At 40.4% G+C, this 19,510-nt stretch overlaps 1 protein-coding gene across 1 annotated transcript in view; it reads left to right on the plus strand.

Annotated features, from left to right (window-relative positions):
• Window positions 1–19,510, plus strand: part of Kcnmb4 (potassium channel subfamily M regulatory beta subunit 4) — a 41,281-nt gene that overhangs the window by 18,552 nt on the left and 3,219 nt on the right. The window lies entirely within an intron of this gene.

A 19,510-nucleotide genomic window follows, 5' to 3' on the forward strand; every position in this document is an offset into this window, starting at 1 on the left:
TTCCTTCCTTCCTTCCTTCCTTCCTTCCTTCCTTCCTTCCTTCCTTCCTTCTTCCCTCTCTCCCTCCCCTCCTCTCTTTTTGTGCCCATATCAGGACTTGAATTCAGGGCTTTGCATTCTTGCTCAACTTTTTTGCTGGCGCTCTACCACTTGAGCCATGTCTGCACTTCCAGCTTTTTGTTGGTTAACTGGAAATAAGATTTTCAAGGATTTGTCTGCTCAAAAAGTCTGGCTCTTATCTGTGATTATCAGATCTTAGCCTCCTAAGTATCCAGTATTCAGGCATGAGCCCCAGTGCCCCGTATCTCCACTTTTCTAGCATGTAGAAACTCCTTGCTCTACAGGAAGGAAAGTATATAAAGAACATATAGGGTTTTTTTTTTTACAAAGAGAGAATGTGTATCAGAAACATTACTCACTGGATACAGTAAAAATAATGCTTTTACATAGGAACATCATATATTAGTCATGTATTCGAGAGTTACAGATGAATTCACAGTGCACAGGTTTGTCAGCATTTTGGACTACATCAAATCTTAATCTTCCCTTTTTCTTCCCTGATGGAAAATCAGTGAAAAGAGTTCACACTGTTAAAACTTTATTTGACTTAGAAGGCATCAAATTATAGAATATAGACCATATCAGGAAGACTCCTTGACTGTAACCACCCAGTATAATCATAGTAATTTATTATTCAAACACTTACTGAATATTCAAAACTCCTTGCTGTGCGTCTCAATCTGGATGTTCCACGGTTACCCTAAACCACCCTTTCTTCCCATAATCTCTCTCTCTTAGTGGTACATAAATGCATTCATTTACCTAACCCAGAAACCTCTGAGGCATTCTTAATTCATTTTCACACTTTTAGCCATATAACCTGCATCCAGCATTATTTGGGTTTTACTTCTAGGAGGGTGCTTCTGTGTCTTCCCACTGCCTCTGTGTGTGTTGTGATTTGCATGATTTCTTAGCTCAGTTAGTACACTACGACAAGTCCACCAGGCCCACCAAGACATTCTCCGTTCTACCATCCAGACAATTTCTCATTCTTTCCAGAATAAAGTGTGAATATTTTGGTATGGCCAAGTGCCAAGTACCTATTGCTACATGGCAAACTACCCTAAATCTGGTGGCTCACTGAACAGCAATGAACATTTCTTGCAGTTCTGTGAGTTGTCTGGGCTCATGCACAGTAGAGAAGGCTGAAACAGCCGCATGGGTCCAGGTGGTCTCTTTGCTCACAGCCCAGTCCCTGTTATTGGCTCCTGTTCCCCTCTATGCGTGGTCTTCCATTTTTCAGTGGGATAGATCACTTTCCTTACAGCCAGCCAGCCTCTGAACAGCATTCAGAGGTGGGCCACATCTCTAGCATTAGATTAACATCAATCCTAACACATTTTATTAGTCGGCACAAGTCACAAAGCTGGTAGGATTCATGGCTTGTGGACAAAGGATTCATGGGCATATTTAATCTATGAGGTCTCCTCAAGATCTCATTCTGACTCTTACCTGCCCAGCCTAATCTGCTTGTTCATAGTTTGCAGTAGCCACTGACCTATATACAGGTGCCCAGGGGATCTACTACTTCATATCCATTTTTGACTGCCTTGCTAAGACCTGCTGCAGATGCTGCCTGCTGGGCTGCTTTCCTCACCTGGTTCCTGTTGGTGAGAAAACCAACTGCGGTGGGTAGGCAGGAAAGCCTCACCCAGGGTGGTATTAAGAATTAGAAAATGTGCTGTTTATATATAAAGAAATGCATAGGCAGACAGACTGATGTCAAGTAGTTTGATGGCAGTTGAGGCAGCTGGAACCCACCTCTCTTGAGTGTCTTTGCCTCAAGGCGGCTCCCTTTATAGCTGTGGGACTGTTTATGCAGTTCTGACTGTCACAGCCAGGCACACCAGCATGACTTTCCTGGTGTGTTGGGATTAGAAAACTTTTTTCTAACTTCTAGTGGTCAGCCTCCTGATGGATCCTTGTTTAAGAAGGACTACACCTTGGCAGGAAAGAACAATCAGAATCTAGCCTGATTTCAAGATGGGGCAGTATTTACTCAGTCACTTGGAGGGGGCTACTCCTGAGTATATTTGAGATGGAAGAAGAACGAGAACACAATGTTGTAGAACAGACAGAGTATCAGTGGTCAAACATCTCCTAGTTCCTTCATCTCTGTACAGCTGTCCCAGAGGTTTGACTGCTTGGCTTCATACGGTGCCAATGGAACTTCTTTTAAAAAAAATCAAGCAAGGCAGCTTACGCCTGTAATCCTGGCTACTCAGGAGGCTGAGATCTGAAGATTGCAGTTCAAAGCCAGCCCGGGCAGGAAAGACTGTGAGACTCTTATCTCCAATTAACTAACAGAAACTCAGAAGTGGCACTGTGGTTCAAAGTGCTATCTTTGAGCAGAAAAGCTTAGGGTCAGTGCATAGGCCCTGAGTTCAAGCCCCAGAACTGAAAAAAACCATAGCTGGACACTGGTGGCTCATGCCTGTAATCCTAGCTATGCTGAGATCTGAGGATTGTGGTTCAAAGCCAGCCCATGCAGGGAAGTCTGTGAGGCTCTTATCTCCAACTAACCAACAGAAAACCAGAAGCGGAGCTGTGGCTCAATTAGTAGAGCACTAGCATTTAGCAAAAAGCTGAGGGATAGTGGCCAGACCTTAGGTTCAAGCCCCAGGAGCAGCATGCACATGTGTGTATGCACATGTGTGTGTGTGCACACACATGCGCGTGCACACACACACACACACAAAACACAGAATCATTAACTAGTTGAATTAGAATGTCTCAAATAGTCAGCCCAGTAACAGCAGGTGAGTGTTGTTCACTGGGAAAGACACCCTCTCCAGGACACTCTCCTCCAAACTCCTAGACCTGTCATTTGGGGGTTTATGGAGGGCTCATTTACTAGATGTGGTAGATGTGTCTGGCCCCTTTCCCTCCCCACATGTCAGGGGACAGAGTTGAAGTTCTAAACATCCGATCACAAGGTTGATTTCTCTGGTCACCAGCTCCTGTCCTCCAAGAGCCACCATTAGCATTAACTCAGGTAAGGTGGAAAGAGCTTACCATGAAAACCAAAAAGATGCACCATTCACCTCTATTAATCAAGACAATATAAGGGTTTTAGAAGCTCGGTACTAGAATTAGGGGCAGAGACCAACTATAATTTGTGTTAACATATGCCTTGTGATAATTCTAATACAGTAACTTTAATCCCATCCCTCAGAAAAGATACACATTCACTATCTTTCATTTTCCCATCCTAGCTAGAAGTGGGAGTGGTCTCACAACCTGGCAACATTAAGACATAAGTAGTGGGGGTGGGGGTGGGGGGCTGAACTCAGGACCTTGGTGCTGTCCCTTACCTTTTTGGCTCAGGGCTGGCACTCTGTCACTTGTAACACCACTCTACTTTTGGCTTTGGAGGTGGTTAATTGGAAATAAGAGTCTCACTTTCCTGCCTAGCCTGGCTTTGAATTTCAATCGTCAGAGCTTGGGTGCCTGAGAAGGTAGGATTACAGGTGTGAGCCACTGGTGCCTGGCTTACAAGGCATGATTTTTAAGTGACTGGGGAAGCAAGAATTTAGAGTTTGGCTCTTTCATCCTGACATATGTGCAAGGAAACAAGGGTGCTTAGAGGGGTGTGAAAAATGGCAGTTCCCTGGTGCTGTCTACTCTGAGTATACTTTTTACTACTGCTAAATATGAAATTAAAATACACTTACTGTATCGACTCCCAGATGCTCTTTGATAAGATGAACTTTATATTTAAAGTAACCTTTAGATTTCATGCAAAGGCAGGAAATTAGAGAGATGAGTTACCAAGATGTTTCTCCATTTTCAAGGAAAAGACGTTATATTCAAAAATCTAAGTCAAAGATGATCAGAGTCTGGGCTTTCCCAGGTCTCTCAACGAGCTGTCTTCAGAAGTAGAGTCGGCAGTGGTTCCAGCTGCCAGCAGAAACCCTAAACGTCATGGTGGATCACGCCAAGTCAGTGCCCGTGGGGTCACCTGTGTGACTTAGCCACAGATTGTATCCACCCATGGTCTTGTGGACATCTGAGTGAATAATAGTCAGAGCATACAATGCAGTCTTACATACACACACACACACACACACACACACACACACACACACACACACACACACACAACTTCTCTTCAAGTCAACAAATGTGACCAGTGCACGGTGTCATCTCTTGAACTCACTGCTCTGCCATCACCCTGGTTCAGGGTAACATCTAGACTATTGACACTATCCTCAGTTGAGCTGTAGTTGGGTCTTTGCTCTATTATCCATAATTTCACTGGAGTTTGCATCACTTTATGTAAGCCTCTATTTGATCTTGTCATCACCTTTGAATACGTTTTTCTGCCTTCTTCTTGTCCCCAGGATAGAAGATGGGCTTTTTTCTAACTCCATCTTCAAATGTTGTTACAGAGTTAAGTGTCACTTGTGGGGAAACAAACACAACAGCATGGGAAAAAGAAAACCAGCAGTTGTGGCTCAAGTGGTCTTGAGCCAGTCTTGAGTGAAAAAAAACAAGCAAGAGTGTGAGGCCCTGAGTTCAAGCCCCAGTACTGGCACTCAGTGAGTGAATAAAATGTCATTAGGTTGATTTCTACATAATATATTTTAACCCAGGTGATGATAACTCACACCTGTATCCCTAAGTACTCTGGAGTCTGAGGATTGTGGTTCAAAGCCAGCCTGGGTAGACAAATTGGAGAGCCTCTTATTTCCACTTGATTACCAAAAATATTGGAAGTCTAGGTGAAGCTCAAGTGGTAGAGTGCTAGTATTGAGCTAAAAAGCTAAGGGACAACACCCAGGCCCTAAGTTCAAGCCCTAGGACCTAAATAAAAAAGAAGGAAGGAAAGAAGGAAGGAAGGAAGTTAGAAAGTTCCAGTCCCGGGCTTCCTGGAACATACAATCAATAGTCACATTAGTATAATTACAAAGCAGAATTAGCTACAAAGGGAAAGATTTAACAAGTGAGACAAGCCAATGCCTCAGATAGGTCAATAGCCAATGCATACAGAGGTCTTCTTGACACATAATAGATGATCATTTCTCTTTTGTGAGGTTACCCTTTTCTGTTCCCTGAAGTTCACTCATCAAAATACCATCACTTTACTCATTTACTGCTATTCGTTCAACAAGCATTTATGACGTACTTGGTGTATACAGGCATCAGTGGCCAATGATAGTAAGACTTTGCCCGACTTCAAGGAATTTGTTGCCTAGCATGGATGACAGAACATATAGGTATATAATTGGAACACATTCCTTAAGTACCACCATTTCCTGCCATTACCTTTGTCTTGGCAGAAGGGGTATGCATGATGCCGCAATTGTAAACCACCATGAAACCGTAGGGTGATGACATCTCATACTTTAAGAACAGAGCAGAGCAGGGTGCCTGTGGCTCATACCTATAATCCTAGCTACTCAGGAAGCAGAGATCTGAGGATCCAGGTTAAAAGCTAGACCAAGCATACAAGTCCAGGAGAATTTATCTCCAGTTACCCAGCAAAAAGCCAGATGTGGAGGTGTGGCTCAAGTGGTAGAACACCAGTCTTGAGTGAAAAAGCTAAGCAAGAGCTCAAGGCTAGGAGTTCAAACCCCAGGGTGGGTACTGTCTCTCAGTCACTGCCCCTATTCTGACTTTCCTGCTGCTAGATTTTTTTGTTAGGCTTAGATATATGCTTCTGAATTTTTTCTTATAACCAATGTAGTCAAAAACATCAATCAGTTGTAGTTTATTTTCTCCAGGTCTTTATACAGACTTAGCTCTAAAAATAGATGAAGCTTCAAAAACATTTTAAATATACTTACATGTTGAATTTAACTTCAGCATATAATATTGGCAATGAACCTGAAGAGGTTGGATGTGTTAAAACTGTGATTTTTTTTCCTATTAAGGGCCTTTAGAATTTATTCTACATATAGAACAGAATTTAATTTCTAGGGCCTTTTCCTTTTAATTCTATATAAAGAAAAATTCTCAAGTTATTAAAGAAAAATCTTGATCTTTACTGTGAACTTCTGAGAGTACAGGTGGACTCATTGCAACAAGGAAATGTACAAGATGCTGTGTCAAAAAATGAACTTTACAACTTTGTTGAGGGTCGTGGGGATGGAAGGGCAGGGATGGTAAGGGGAAACAAAGGAGGAGGCTACAGTGCTTGATAAGAAATGTACTCATTACCTTGCTCATTACCTTGTAACCCCTCTGTCTAGTATTTTCACAATAAAAAACTGATTAATTAAAAAAACAAATCTTACGTGCATCTAAAGATGAAACTTGATTTTGAGTAAATTATGGAGGGAAATTTTGCTACCCTTTGAACAAATTAATATTATTTGGTAAAATTTAGTTACTTTGGCTTTCTGTTTATGTTGAGAAATATACTGAATGACATGTTATTAGAGAAGAGATTAATCCCATTGTTATTTTTAAACAAAATATATTGGTTTATTCTTTAGACATTGAGATCAATGATATATCCTGAGTCCTAAAAAACAACACAATGACTCTGGAATTCTTACTCAAATTGAGTCTTCCATGTACATTTGTGTCTGCTTCCTATAAGAGAGATTACATCAGAATTAAAGGTTCTATTTGGTCACTTGTATGTCCTCTCTCTCTCTCTCTCTCTCTCTCCCCCCCCCCACCGTCTCTCTCCCTCCTCCCTCTGTGGAATACACACAGAATTCACTCCAACATTTTTTCTCAGTCTGACAAACAAACACCATACGTCACTTAAAATGTGAATTGGAGGGACTGGTTCTGATCGTCAATCAGAGTGATCTTGGGTTTGCAGATTCATCTCCTAACAGCTTTTGTCATCATGGCAATAAATTGAAAGGTTTGATATTATATCACATCACTTTTTATTTAAGACCTTTTACTCAGACTTCAAAGCCCTGAGGGACCTTGGGAGGAAAAATACAAGAACCATCGGACAAGTAGGTCACGGAGTGTAGCCCATCAGCTGGTAGAATGCAGGGCAGGGCTGCGCGTCAGGAGACTTCAGTTCTATGCATAGCTCTCTTCATGACTCAGTGAGTGACCTTGGGCTACTTACTGAATGACTTTTACCTCAGTTTCATCTTAGGTAAAATGGGGCCAAAAGGAGTAGCTTGTGGCACATGTGGCATGTCCTGTGGAATTCATAGACTCACAGACTGTCAAACGTGGGAGACCTTTTCCAGTCATGTACACCAATGAGGATGAATCTCCGCCACATCATATTCTGAAAAGTGTTTTCTGCTCTACCTGGACAACTCTGGTGACCATGAACATCATCATCTCTTCCTGAAAAAGCCCATCCCATTTTCAAACATTTTGACTCATCTAGAAATTCTTCTTGAGAAATCCCTAGAATAAGAAAATCCACAGAGGCAGAAAGTAGATTGGAGGCCATCAAGAACTAAGCAAGAGGCAAAATAAAGAGTCATGGTTCAGTGGTAGCAGAGTTTCTGTATGATGTGATAAAAAGGTTTCGTAGTAGTGCATAGTACTGTGGGCTAATTAATACCTCCAAACTGTACCCTTTAACTGGCCAATTGTAGGTTGCATATGTTTTGCCACAGTTTAAAAAAAAGTCTACCATGGTTAGTACTGTAGTCTTAATGTGAAGGCAGAATACATTGTCTGAGTTCAACAGCAAGGGCCATAAAGATCATAGGCCAGGGAACAGCAGGGTACAGATCTAAGCCTGAGTCCTGGACCTGTAGATTGTGGGTGCTGCCAAGTCCCACAGAGAGATCACTGTTGGAACCGTGCCTTCTCTCTGTGATGCTCTTCTTACGGTGCCCAGCCTGGCCTGCACAGAGGAGAATAGAGCATCTCTACCACTGTGAGTCGAGGACGTATGATACAGAATTAGCTATTTGGGCAGGTATAGCACACTATTGATTCATCCACAGCTGATAATGGAATTTACCTGCTCCAGCTCCACCCCATTTCTCAACTTGTGATGTTGGTGTTTTGGATTGAAATATAAGAATTATACATTTATTCCCATATAAACCTATATTATCATTTTAATTGCTTGCTCTAATCTCTTAGGATTATTTTGAATCTTGATTCTGGCTATTTCTTTTATCTTAATGCTGTCTTAATTATAAGCCAGAATAGCTTTGATTCCCTTATTCAAGTTATTGGTAAATATGCTGAAACCAACTGGGTCATGAGACCTGAGTATTTCACTCTGCCTTATCTGATAATAGCCAACACCTGTATACTGTGTTTCCTCTGGGCCAGAACTTATTACAGTGCCTTACACACATCAACTCCCTGAATCTGCACAACAGTCCCTCAGACATCATTATCATCATCCTCACTTTAGACTTGCTTACCAGAGAGGCTAGCAACTTGCCCAAACCATAGGTGATAGGTTTTTAAATTAAAGCATAACTGTACATATTTGTATGATCATTCCATAAATGGATACTGTAGACAATGATCAAGCCAGGGTGTTTAGCATTTCCAACTCTTCATACTTTTATTACTTTGTATCTGGAGCTCCTGAACTTCGGTCTTCAAGCTCTTCATAAAATCTATTATAGGCTCTTACAAATGAAAGCCACCCTACTGTGCCATAGAAAACTGAAGCTTATTCCTCCTGTCAAACTGCATTGTGGGACTCCTTACTCAGTCTTCTTCTACCCTTCCATCCTCGCTTTACAGCTTTTAGAATTCACTATTCTACTCCTGCCATCTTGGATATCAATTTCAAACCTCTTTAATTAAAGCTTCCAGAATCAGTGCCTGTAACCTCTCTGTCATAGTGCCAGATTCTCTCCCATATTGGACTAGGAGAATATAAGGATATGGTAAATCTAATTTGTGAGCTTGCTACTGTAATATTTTTTTGGTCGGTTGTGGGGCCTGGGTGCTGTCCCTCAGCTCTTCATCTCAAGGCTAGTGCTCTTGAGCCACAGCACCACTTCTGGCTTTTTCTGCTTATGTGGTGCTGAGGAATCGAACCCAGGGCCTCAGGCATGCAAGGCAAGCACTCTACCACTGAGCCACTTTCCCAGCCCCTACTATCATGCTTTTGAAGTATACCATTAGCAAAATAATCTGAAATGCTGAACCAGAGCAGTTGCGCTTTTGTAGGTGTAGTACTTTTTGGAAACTCATTATGCGTTCATCCCCCAAAGGCTAGACCCCTGTTTTTCTGCAGCCGTTCTCAAGCTATTGACTTAGTTTCCCCAAATTTAAGTACTCTTCTCTTACATTCCTTCTCCACTGTGTACAAATATCCACTGTGTTTTTAAAATGAATTTCAACCCTAAATAGATGAAAAGCAGTGACAAGGAGCATGCCAGCATCTCCCCTGGTGGTGGGAATGCAGACAGGAGAAGAGAGTGACCCTGCCCTCAGGATTAGCGCTGGACTAGCAAGAGCTGACCAGCACAGCCGACCTCAGTGCTACCAAGTTTAGGATTATGCAGATGTTATTAACTAAATGGAAGAGAACCAAGTACCAAGAAAATGTGTTTTCTTTCCCCTTCCCCCCCCCATTTCATTAGCATCGCTTAGAGGAAATTCATTTTGATGTGTCCGTGGATATACCTTGATCAAACTCACTCTCCCTTGCTTCCCCTTCTGTCTAAGTACACACTTGTCAGTTTCATGGGGGGATGCTTTTGAGAGAAGACTAATTTCTATTGTGATGGCTGTCTGCTTAATAAAATAAATTGCAAGAATCTCTAATCCTTACCAGAGCATGGCTATTAGCTGAGACCTAATTGTGCTGTGGTAACAACCTGGAAACCTCAGCAGTTTATAAAAGGAAAGTTTATTTCCTGGATGTATTTGTTTGGGGTCAGCTGCAGCTTTGCCTCATGTCACTGTCATTGCTGGGCTCCAGATGAGCCAGTAGCTTCCTTTGGGAATGTAAATGCTAGTCTGATGGCAAAAGAAAACATTTCTTCAGCAATACCTTCCCTGTAATTTTTAGCAATTTCATACTCTTTTTCTTCTCAGGTTGAGTCCACCAATCTGATGGTTATTTTTAGATATTTTTCTTGAATGTTACACATCATATGCCTCTAGGATAAAGTGAAGCTGCTGGTACATCTGAGAGAAGTAAAGTTGATTGATAGGTTTAAAGTTCTGTTATTCAATCCTGTCACTGCTTTGTTATGCATATTTCTCTGTAGTACTTTTGTTCTCCACATTTATAAGTAGTTAATCATGTTACGAAAAGAGCCTCAAAATTAATTTAGTGAGATTTACTATGCAGAAGTATTTCAAGATCTGCTTAATGCATTTTAACCAAGAGATACAATTGTGTAACAGACTATGACAAAACTGAATGTAAAGCTATTATTCATGTACACTTGGCTATATAATTTAGGGGTTAGGCTGAATGAATGATTCATTGCTAGCTTTGCTAGAAACACTAGCCTATTTCTATCTTCCTAGTTGCTAATTATTTAAGCAAAAAAAAAATAACCAACTGGTGTACAATACCTTGTAAGGAAATAGACTTCTAACAACTAAGAATCTTCTAGAATAACAATATTATAACAAGAAGTAGCCCTCCTTGGAACGTTTATAACAAGTGAAATAACAGTTGTGTTTGCCTTCACCTGGGATACATAGCTCAGATCTTTACTGTCACAAGAGGGGTGCGGTGCAGATGTTTAGGTATATGAAAGAAACTGGCAACTGACTGATATTTTTCTCCTTGAGGATCTAATTACAGGAAATGATACTTAACCCAACCAGATGTTAATGGTGATTTACTGAGAGCAAATTATGGAATGATTCACTGTAGGATGAGTTACCAGATCTTTTTCAGATGTTTGGGGAAAAATTAGAATGTCTGTCCTGTCCACCTGCTTGGGCTGCTTTGCTTTTGGATGCTGACAGCATTTCTGGGCACAGGTAGATCTGAATGGTTACAGTACAGGAGGTCCAGCCTTGGGAGTCTTCTGGACCAGGGCAAAAGCACCTGGCAAAAGCAGGGATGGGGCAAGTGAGTTGAAGGGGTTTGCTGGACTAGGGATGGATTTTTAAAACCAGGCAAGAGAAGAAAACAAGAATGATAAAAAGAACTATAAATACGACCACTTGCTCTTGGAAATGATCTGAAAATAGTTGGCACAATCTGCAAAAACACAAGCAAATACCCATGACTGTTGATGCAAATACACCCATGGCATTTGCAATTTCAAACAAATATGTGCAGCCTTTGAAAAAGAATTCCCTTAAAGCCTAAGATTCCATCACCCTAACCCACACTGGCTTAACAGAAACTCTGTGACATGGATTTCTGACTCCTTTCTTTGAAACCCCAAGTGTTCCTATCCCAACCACATTTACCAAGAGCACATTTTGAGCTTAGCAAGGCATTATTGTGTTGAACACTGGAGACCCTGGGAAAAACAATCCAGGGTGCAAGACCCTCCCAGGAAGACCCTCTGAGACCTTTTCATGAGGGTATTTGAATCATGGCTGATGCTTTGAGCCTGTATTGCTCAATCCTCACTTAAGCTTAACTATTTTAGAAGCCCTTGCCATCTTAATTTTATATCAGAACGCATGGGGAAGAAAATGTTTCTTGACCTCCTTTTAAGTGCCATATTTCAACTGAGTACTATACGCCCGGTACTGTTCAGACAGGAAGAAGCTATGGTGACATTTGAGGGGATTCCGTACCTACCTCATTTCCTTGAGAACCAAAATTCTGAAGCTTTTGCCAGCCTTCCAAGCACCCAATGGAATCCCGGCTCGTGTGCATATTTTGGGTGCAGCGATGTGTTTGTCATTTTCTCCCTGGAAACGGATTCTCACACCCACATTGCAAGTGTGCGATCTGTGATTATATCGCCTGCTCGTTTTCTGTGTCCTCTTTGCCTGAAGCGAAGACTGAGAACATGATTCAGCTCAGGGAAGTGACACAAAGCAAGGCTGTGAAAGTGATCTTTCAAAAAGCATCATTGCTGTGTGTGCATGGTCACTGTGCTGGTAAGCCTCTGCCTTCCTCCACCTGCAACAAGCAGGTTCCAAAACATGGCTCTTAGGAGGAGGATGCTGGTTGGATATATAAAGACACCTACTTTTAGGCCATCTTGTTTCATTTCAGAAGAGAGCCTCACTCCTTTTGGAAAGAAAGACACATATGGACTTCCTCACTGACTGATCCTTTCAGTGCTGGTCACCTTTTTTTCTTTCTTTCTTTTTTCTTTTTTTTAATAGGGGAGCTTCTTTTTCCAGTATTGACTTCACAAAGTAAGGGCCCTTTTTCTTTTGTCTTAGTCAGTAAGGGCCATATGAGGTATCCTGGTTTAACACATGCTGTTGTTACAGCCCTTTGTAGCCCCTGGCTGTTTTTGAGAGTCCCTTTGACTACCTTGAATTCTCAGATATGCAAGATCACATCATGCAACTTTTGGTGTTTAAGAATGAATTCATCGGCCAGGCTTATGTGTATAATCCTAGCCACTCAGGAGGCTGAGTACTGAGGGTAGATCGTTCAAAGCCAGTCTGGACAGGAAACTCTGTGAGACTCTTTATCGTCCCTTAAACACTAAACAGCCAGAAGTAGAGACGTGGCTCAAGTCAAGTAGAGAAGTGGCACCAGCCTTGAGTGGAAAGAGCTTAAGGGCTTTGAATTTAAGCCCCAGTATTATCACTTGCATGTGCTCATGCGTGTACACATGCATGCACACCCCTCCCCTACACAAAATGAATTCCTCTAAAGAAGGAGTTAAAAATGTAAGTATTTTGAGCATCAGCATCATAAATCAACACTCCTATTTTCTGAAGGTATTTTGGCTTCTGTAATATGAGAAATAAGTAATATGGGTCTAAGAGACTTTCTTTGGAAACATAATGGCTCACCCTTAAGTTACTCCATTTCTAGCTCACTGTTATCTTCTAATACAGTATTGATTAAAAATATCATTGTTATAGAGAATTGGGTTATTAAAGAATAGAATGGGTTGGATAGAGAATTTGTGTTGTTTTTTTTTAAATAGAAGTATAAAGACCAGAAATCAGCAGTATCAAGAAATCTGAGATTTCCCTGGGTGGAAATTCTACTTCAGTTTTACAACTCAGTATTATTTGAAAGGAAGCTGGTTGCCATTAGCTCACACTTGTAATCCTAGTCTGAGAGCAAGAGGATTGTGATTTAAACCTACTTCAGGGCATTTGTGCAAGAACCCTTCTCAACCAATAGCCAGCCTTTGGTGATGAATGCTGGTCATCCTGTGGGGGAAAAAAAAACAAGATTTAACTAAAAAATAACCCTAAAGGCAAAAGGGGAGGCAATTTAGAGAGGATTGTGTTGAAATTAGAGAGATCCATTAACAGTGAGGTTAGGAACAGTGGGGGGGGGAGGAGGTGGTAGAGCTCTAGCTAGGCAAAAACAATCTGTAGAGAAATGTGTGGATGAAGGAAGAGATGTCAATAATTTTGACCATCTTTGGGCAGCTCTGTTTGGATATAAATGCCTGTGTTATTTTTTTAAGGCTAATTCTGTAAAAAAAAAACAGTAAAAATGCAAATATCTTTTGTAGCAGAGATTGAAGTCATAGAAAAAAAATATTATTCCGTAGATGTTCTTTTTTTTAGGCATTTCTCTTGATGATTTACTTCTGTCCCTTGACTAATTTCAGCAGGGGACAGAAAACGTGTTTATGAGGAATTTACTATAATAGAGGAAGAGAGTTTAAAATGAAGAGGTCTCCACAGAGGTCTCCCTTCCAATAGCCATGGATGTAAGTTATCTTGCTACCTGGTAGTACCCTATAAGGTAAAAGGAACTTGGAAGATATGATTAAGAAAGAGATTTTTAACATGGAGAAATCTTGGATTATCTGGATGAGCCCTACATATGACAGAGTTCAAGTAAGAGGGGGATAAGATCAAAGTTGTAGGGGTTACATTGACAAAAGCAAGTGATGGCAGGAAGGGGACCCATAAGTCAAGAAATTCAGGCAGCTTCTAGAAGCCGGAAAAGCCAAGGAGAGCATCCAGAAAGAAAACAGCCTCATCATACCTTCACCTTAGCCTAGATCTCAGACATCTGACTTCTAGAATCACAGGGGAAAACAAGGTTTTTTTAAGCTGCTAGATTTATTACAGCAGCAATGGTAAAAAATTATAATAATAATAATAAAACAATAACATAGTATTGTCATTGGAGTTGTATGATAAACATCTGCAAGCTTCCTTTCAACTCTGTGCTTCAGGAATGTTGCAGGTTGTAAAAGATTAGGTTTCAGTGTTGTTAGGTTCTGTGGGTTGAACAATACAATTCTCCAAGATTGGGGAACTTGGCTCTAGACTAAATTTGAGGTCTCCTATAACACTAATAGTCTTCTAGAAAAACACTTTCTACATAAATACTGTTACGCTTCTGAATATGACTTTTATTTTCTACTTTACGAATGAGAAAAACCTCAAGGTAATTTGTTTAAAAGCAGTTGTTCTTCTAGTATCTTCATGGTGTATGTTATCCACTTAAAGTTCTGATTTGACGGTAATTTGTAGGGAGAAGGAGAGGATAAAAAGGGGAGTCAGGGATTTTTCTCCAAATGATCAGTATTTCCCTAACACACTCTACCACTTACACTTAACCCGCAACAATTTTTCTCAGAGGAAAAGCTTTTGATATCTCATTAATCAAATCAGGTATTTTCATGAGGTATGTTTTAATTCCATCTCCCTCTAAAAAGTCCATAACATGTAGTCTTATTGAAAAATAAAGACATTTAATAATATCCAGCTACAGCTTGGTCCCCATGATGGCATTACTGGAAGGTTATGGTACTGCGGAAAGGTGGAGCCCAGTGATGTCAGGTTTTTGTTTCACTTTACATTTGTTTGTTTGTTTGTTTATAGGTCATGGGGCTTGAACTCTGAGCGTGGGTGCTGTCCCTGAGCTCTTCAGCTCAAGGCTAGCACTTTACCACTTGAGCCACAGCACCACTTGTGGTGTCTGGTGGTTAATTAGAGATAAGAGTTTTGCAGGTTTTTCCTTCCTGGGGCTGGCTTTGCAGTCCTCAGATCTCAGCCTCCCCAATAGCTAGAATTCCTGGCATGAGCTCACCCATGGGCACTTGGCTACTTCATTTTATTTTGATGGAAGGCTGACATCATCAAATATTTTAAGACTAGTTATCATTTCTGTCTAGATATATATGACACAGTCACCTCTTTTACCAACAGCATTTCATCTAAATAGTTATTTGTACATTTGAAACTTGTACAGAAAACTTTGAGAGGCTGTCTAAAAGTCAGTTCCAAGAAAACAGAGTTAACTTGGGCATGAATGCACCCCAGGGTCTTTGGTTTTCATCATAAAATTTCATTTTGTCACCTCTCGGTCAATAATCTAACCTGACAGAGTGATTGCATTGCACCAGGGTTTCAGTCTGGAACATTTGCTCTTCAGCTGTTGTCAAAAGCCAAACTGATACATTTGTTATTTTAAAAGCATTGTTTAAGCCATTTGTTCCCAGATGTGAGGAACTGTAAGTATTGCCTGGAAAACTGCTGGACCTGAGTCAGGCCCAGCAGCTCTGCAGCCTTAGAGTCAATATTGTAAAACAAAATGTCTCAAATGATTTTGTCATGAGACAGCTTTGTAAAATTGCTACTCGGGGCCTTTTAAATGCATTGTGGAGATTATTTTATATAGAAGTACACACAAAATAATTTCTTTCCTCTTTAACCCTAGCAACAAGTTTGTTCTGACAGATTGTTACGTTTCCTTTCTTAGCTTGTATCAAGACAATTGGGTAGCTCACAGGTCTCCCTCTGTAGGTGCCAGAGGCTCAGAGATTAGCTTCTCTTAAGGTCAACCTAATAGCTTATCTTAGCTTGAGGTTTCTTTGGGTTTTTTTTTTTCTTCCTATCCTAATTCACATTACCTATCCTAACTTACATGAAGGATTTTATTGTATTCTGATATATTGTTCTTCTTATCTATTTCAGATTCTTTTCAAAAGCAAATAAGACTTAAAACAAGCCTAGATAGCCCCTGTTCAAAAGTATGGAGGATGCCAGTACCACAGGCTTGGTATGTGTAGGCTGTGTTACTGTGAGAGAGGCCTGGCATATGGGCCTGAAGTTATCCCTGCAGAATTGTTTTGGTTGAAATGATGATGAAGTGTTTTTAGACTTTTAAGTAAGATTTCATCAAAATTCATGAGTGCAAATTCCTTGATGATGTAGTACGTTATTTATCATGGAGATAGGAGTAATACTTGACAAACCAAGATTTTCTATAGCTTCAAAATATACATATGCATAATATGCAATATGCATATGTAGATGCTTGGTAGATATGTGTCTGCCTGTTGTAAGAAGGGGGTTAATGAGTCCCCCCCTTTTAAAGATGAAAAGAACCAGGACAGGGGTGTTGCAGAGCCTTAAAGAAAAACAAAGAGCAGAGGACAGAGAAAGAAGGGGAAGGGGAGAGAAGGAAAAGAGGGGTGGAGAGGAGAAGAGGAAAAGGATTGAGAGGATTTAGTAAGATAAATTATAAAAGTGTGAGAAAAAAAGACAAGGCAACAGGACTGTGGTTGGCATAAAAACAACACATCATCTTGCTGAGATGGGCCAAAATCTTAACTTTCTAACAGCCTAAATGAAAAGAAAATTTCTCTCTGTTCAGAGACGTGAGAAATCAATGTAGAAAGATGGCTGTTTCTTAAAGTATCTCATGGAGAAGACACTTTGAAGTGGGTCATCTTGACTCTTGGTTAATGTAGTGTTCACCGTGCAATTATAATGAAATTAAAATTTTTACATGAGCTGAATAAATGTAAGAATTTTCCCATCCCACTTAAAAAAGAATGACTCTTTTCTCTCCCTGATAGCCAACAGAACAAATACTGTGGAACGGAAGGACTTCTATATGGTGAGACATGGTCAAACTGAATATATTTAGGGTGATATATGCCAAATCATTGTCTTTATTTTTAGGATGACATTCAGCAAATCCTTTTTTTCTCATTTGGCTAGTACTGTTTCTAGCCTATGGGATGTTTAGTTAGAATAAAGGGAAAATTTAGCATCATTGTCTGTATTTCTACCTTATACTCATCAACCCTTTTCCCATACTTGTACCTCCTACCCTCTAAGATTTTCACCTTATCCTGGGTTAACTTAGGCAGTGTGTATTTTGCATAAAAGCATATGGATGCCATGAAAATTAACTGGACATAGGTGTCCATTAGAATTAGCCTGATAAAGAGCCAACTAAGTGGCTTCATACTTCATACTACTTTTTATTTTGAACCATTAGAACTTTATGCAATAGGGCTGGGAAGGTGGCTCAGTGGTAGAGCGCTTGCCTTGCATGCCTGAAGCCCTGGGTTTGATTCCTCAGTACCACACAAGCAAAAAAAAGCCAGAAGTGGTGCTGTGGCTCAAGTGGTAGAGTGCTAGCCTTGAGCTGAAGAGCTGAGGGACAGTGCCCAGGCCCAGGGTTCAGGCCCCACGACCGGACCTAAAAAAAAAAAATAGAACTTTATGCAATGACTTTTATTAAACTTAAGTTTACAGAAAATTCCAAGTTTCTCAAAAAGGCAGATTTGTGGACCCAACAATCTCAGATTCCAATAGTGAATCTACTGTCGAAACCTACGAAACTGTAGTTTAACAAGTGTCATAGGTAAACCCAAGTTGAGGAAATCTGGCTTAAGGTTAAGGTGGAGTATATAGATTAAAAAAATCATGCAGATACAATTTAAATCATTTTCTCATGATGCAATTTTAGGCAAACATTAATTCTCCTTTGTCTCAATTTCTTCTCTTGGGAAAATAAAATTTAAAAGAAAAATTTCAATTACAGGTTAATTTCAAGGATTAAGTAAAACAAAATGCTTTATGACAGATAGTACCTGGCAATACTCAATAAATGTTGACTGAGGAAACAACAAAACCCGTGGCTATTATGCTTTGGTTCTTCAAAGTTGAACTCAGGAGGCCAACCCTCTGGCAAGTAACTTCTTTTTTTCTGATATGTGCACTTACCCTCCAAGGGTAGGTGCTTTCTGTTAGACTTCCTCATGCTCTAAAAGAAACCACTTGATATTTTTTTTGGAGTTCTTAGGTATGGAGTACTTAGCCTTTCTTCTCCTCTTTTCATCTGCATTCTTAAATGTTCTTCTTCACTCCCCTTCATGCAATCTTTGAACCCTGACTTCTGAGCAGAATTGTTAGTTAAGCAATCTCAAAGCTGCATGAGAGTAAAGACAGCAGAGGAGGACTTTCAGTTCAGGCACTACAAGCGCATTTGGAATTTAGTGTACAAGAAGAAATTCAGAGGTAATCTCAATAAGTCATGTAATTGAATGATGAACTTAAGCATTGTTAAATTTACCTATTGAAGTAGTCTGTGGGGGGCGATGTGGAACTTTATAAGACAAGAGCCAACTCAAGTTAGATATAAGGAAACATCTATGCTTTTATTTAACTTTTCTATTTCAGAAAAGGCCTTTGAAATAACTACACATTCACTGTGGCTCACACAAAATGAAAGATGCTGATTTGCATTTGAAATATTCAAAAAAATTGCTACCCAAGGGCAAGGAAATAAGACTTCCAAGAAGTATCATTTAACACTTTCCAGTTATTGTATGCTTCCTCCTCCTCCTCCTCCTATTCCTCCTCCTCCTCCTCTTCCTCCTCCTCCTCATCTGCTCATCCTCCTCTTTTGTTTACTTTTATTCTTTGTTTTACAAGCTATTTTTTTTACAAAGGATGTGTAATGTTTCCAACCACCTTCATCTAGGCTACTTTTCTGGCTCAATGCTATGATATTATGGTAAAGAATCCAACATCTGCTGAGACCTATGGCTTATGTCTGTAATCCTAGCTACTCAGGAGGCTGATATCTAAGAATCAGTTTGAAGCCAGTCCAGGAAGAAAAGTTCTTGAGACTGTGTCTCCAATTAACCAGTAAAATTGCTGGACTGGATGCATGGTTCAAGTGGTAGAGCACCAGCAAAAAAAGCCAAGTGAGTATGAGGTTCTGAGTTCTAGCCCTGGTACGTACACAGAAAGAAAAGAAAGAAGGGAGGGAGGAAGAAAGGAAGGAGAAAACTCAACATCAGTAATAACTGGAGAAAGAATACAAAAAATTTTACAGTGATGCATTTTACTATAAAGTTTATTTATTTTTATTTTTTTTGTCAGTCATGGGGCTTGAACTTTGGGCCTGGGTGCTGTCCCTCAGCTCTTCAGCTCAAGGCGAGCGCTTCTGGTGGTTTATTGGAGATAGGAGTCTCGGGATCTTTCCTGCCTGGGCTGGCTTTGAACCACAATCATCAGATCTCAGCCTCCTGAGTAGCTAGGATTAAAAGCATGAGCCACCAGCGCCCGGCTAAAATTTATTTTAAAATACATTACTTATGGAGATTACTTAGGAATTTAGTGAACAGTATTACCAAGTTCTCAACCCTTTCCCTTCCTTCCTTCCTTCCTTCCTTCCTTCCTTCCTTCCTTCCTTCCTTCC

Source organism: Dipodomys ordii, unplaced genomic scaffold, assembly GCF_000151885.1.
Source record: "Dipodomys ordii isolate 6190 unplaced genomic scaffold, Dord_2.0 Scaffold3, whole genome shotgun sequence".
Classification (NCBI taxonomy): domain Eukaryota; kingdom Metazoa; phylum Chordata; class Mammalia; order Rodentia; family Heteromyidae; genus Dipodomys; species Dipodomys ordii.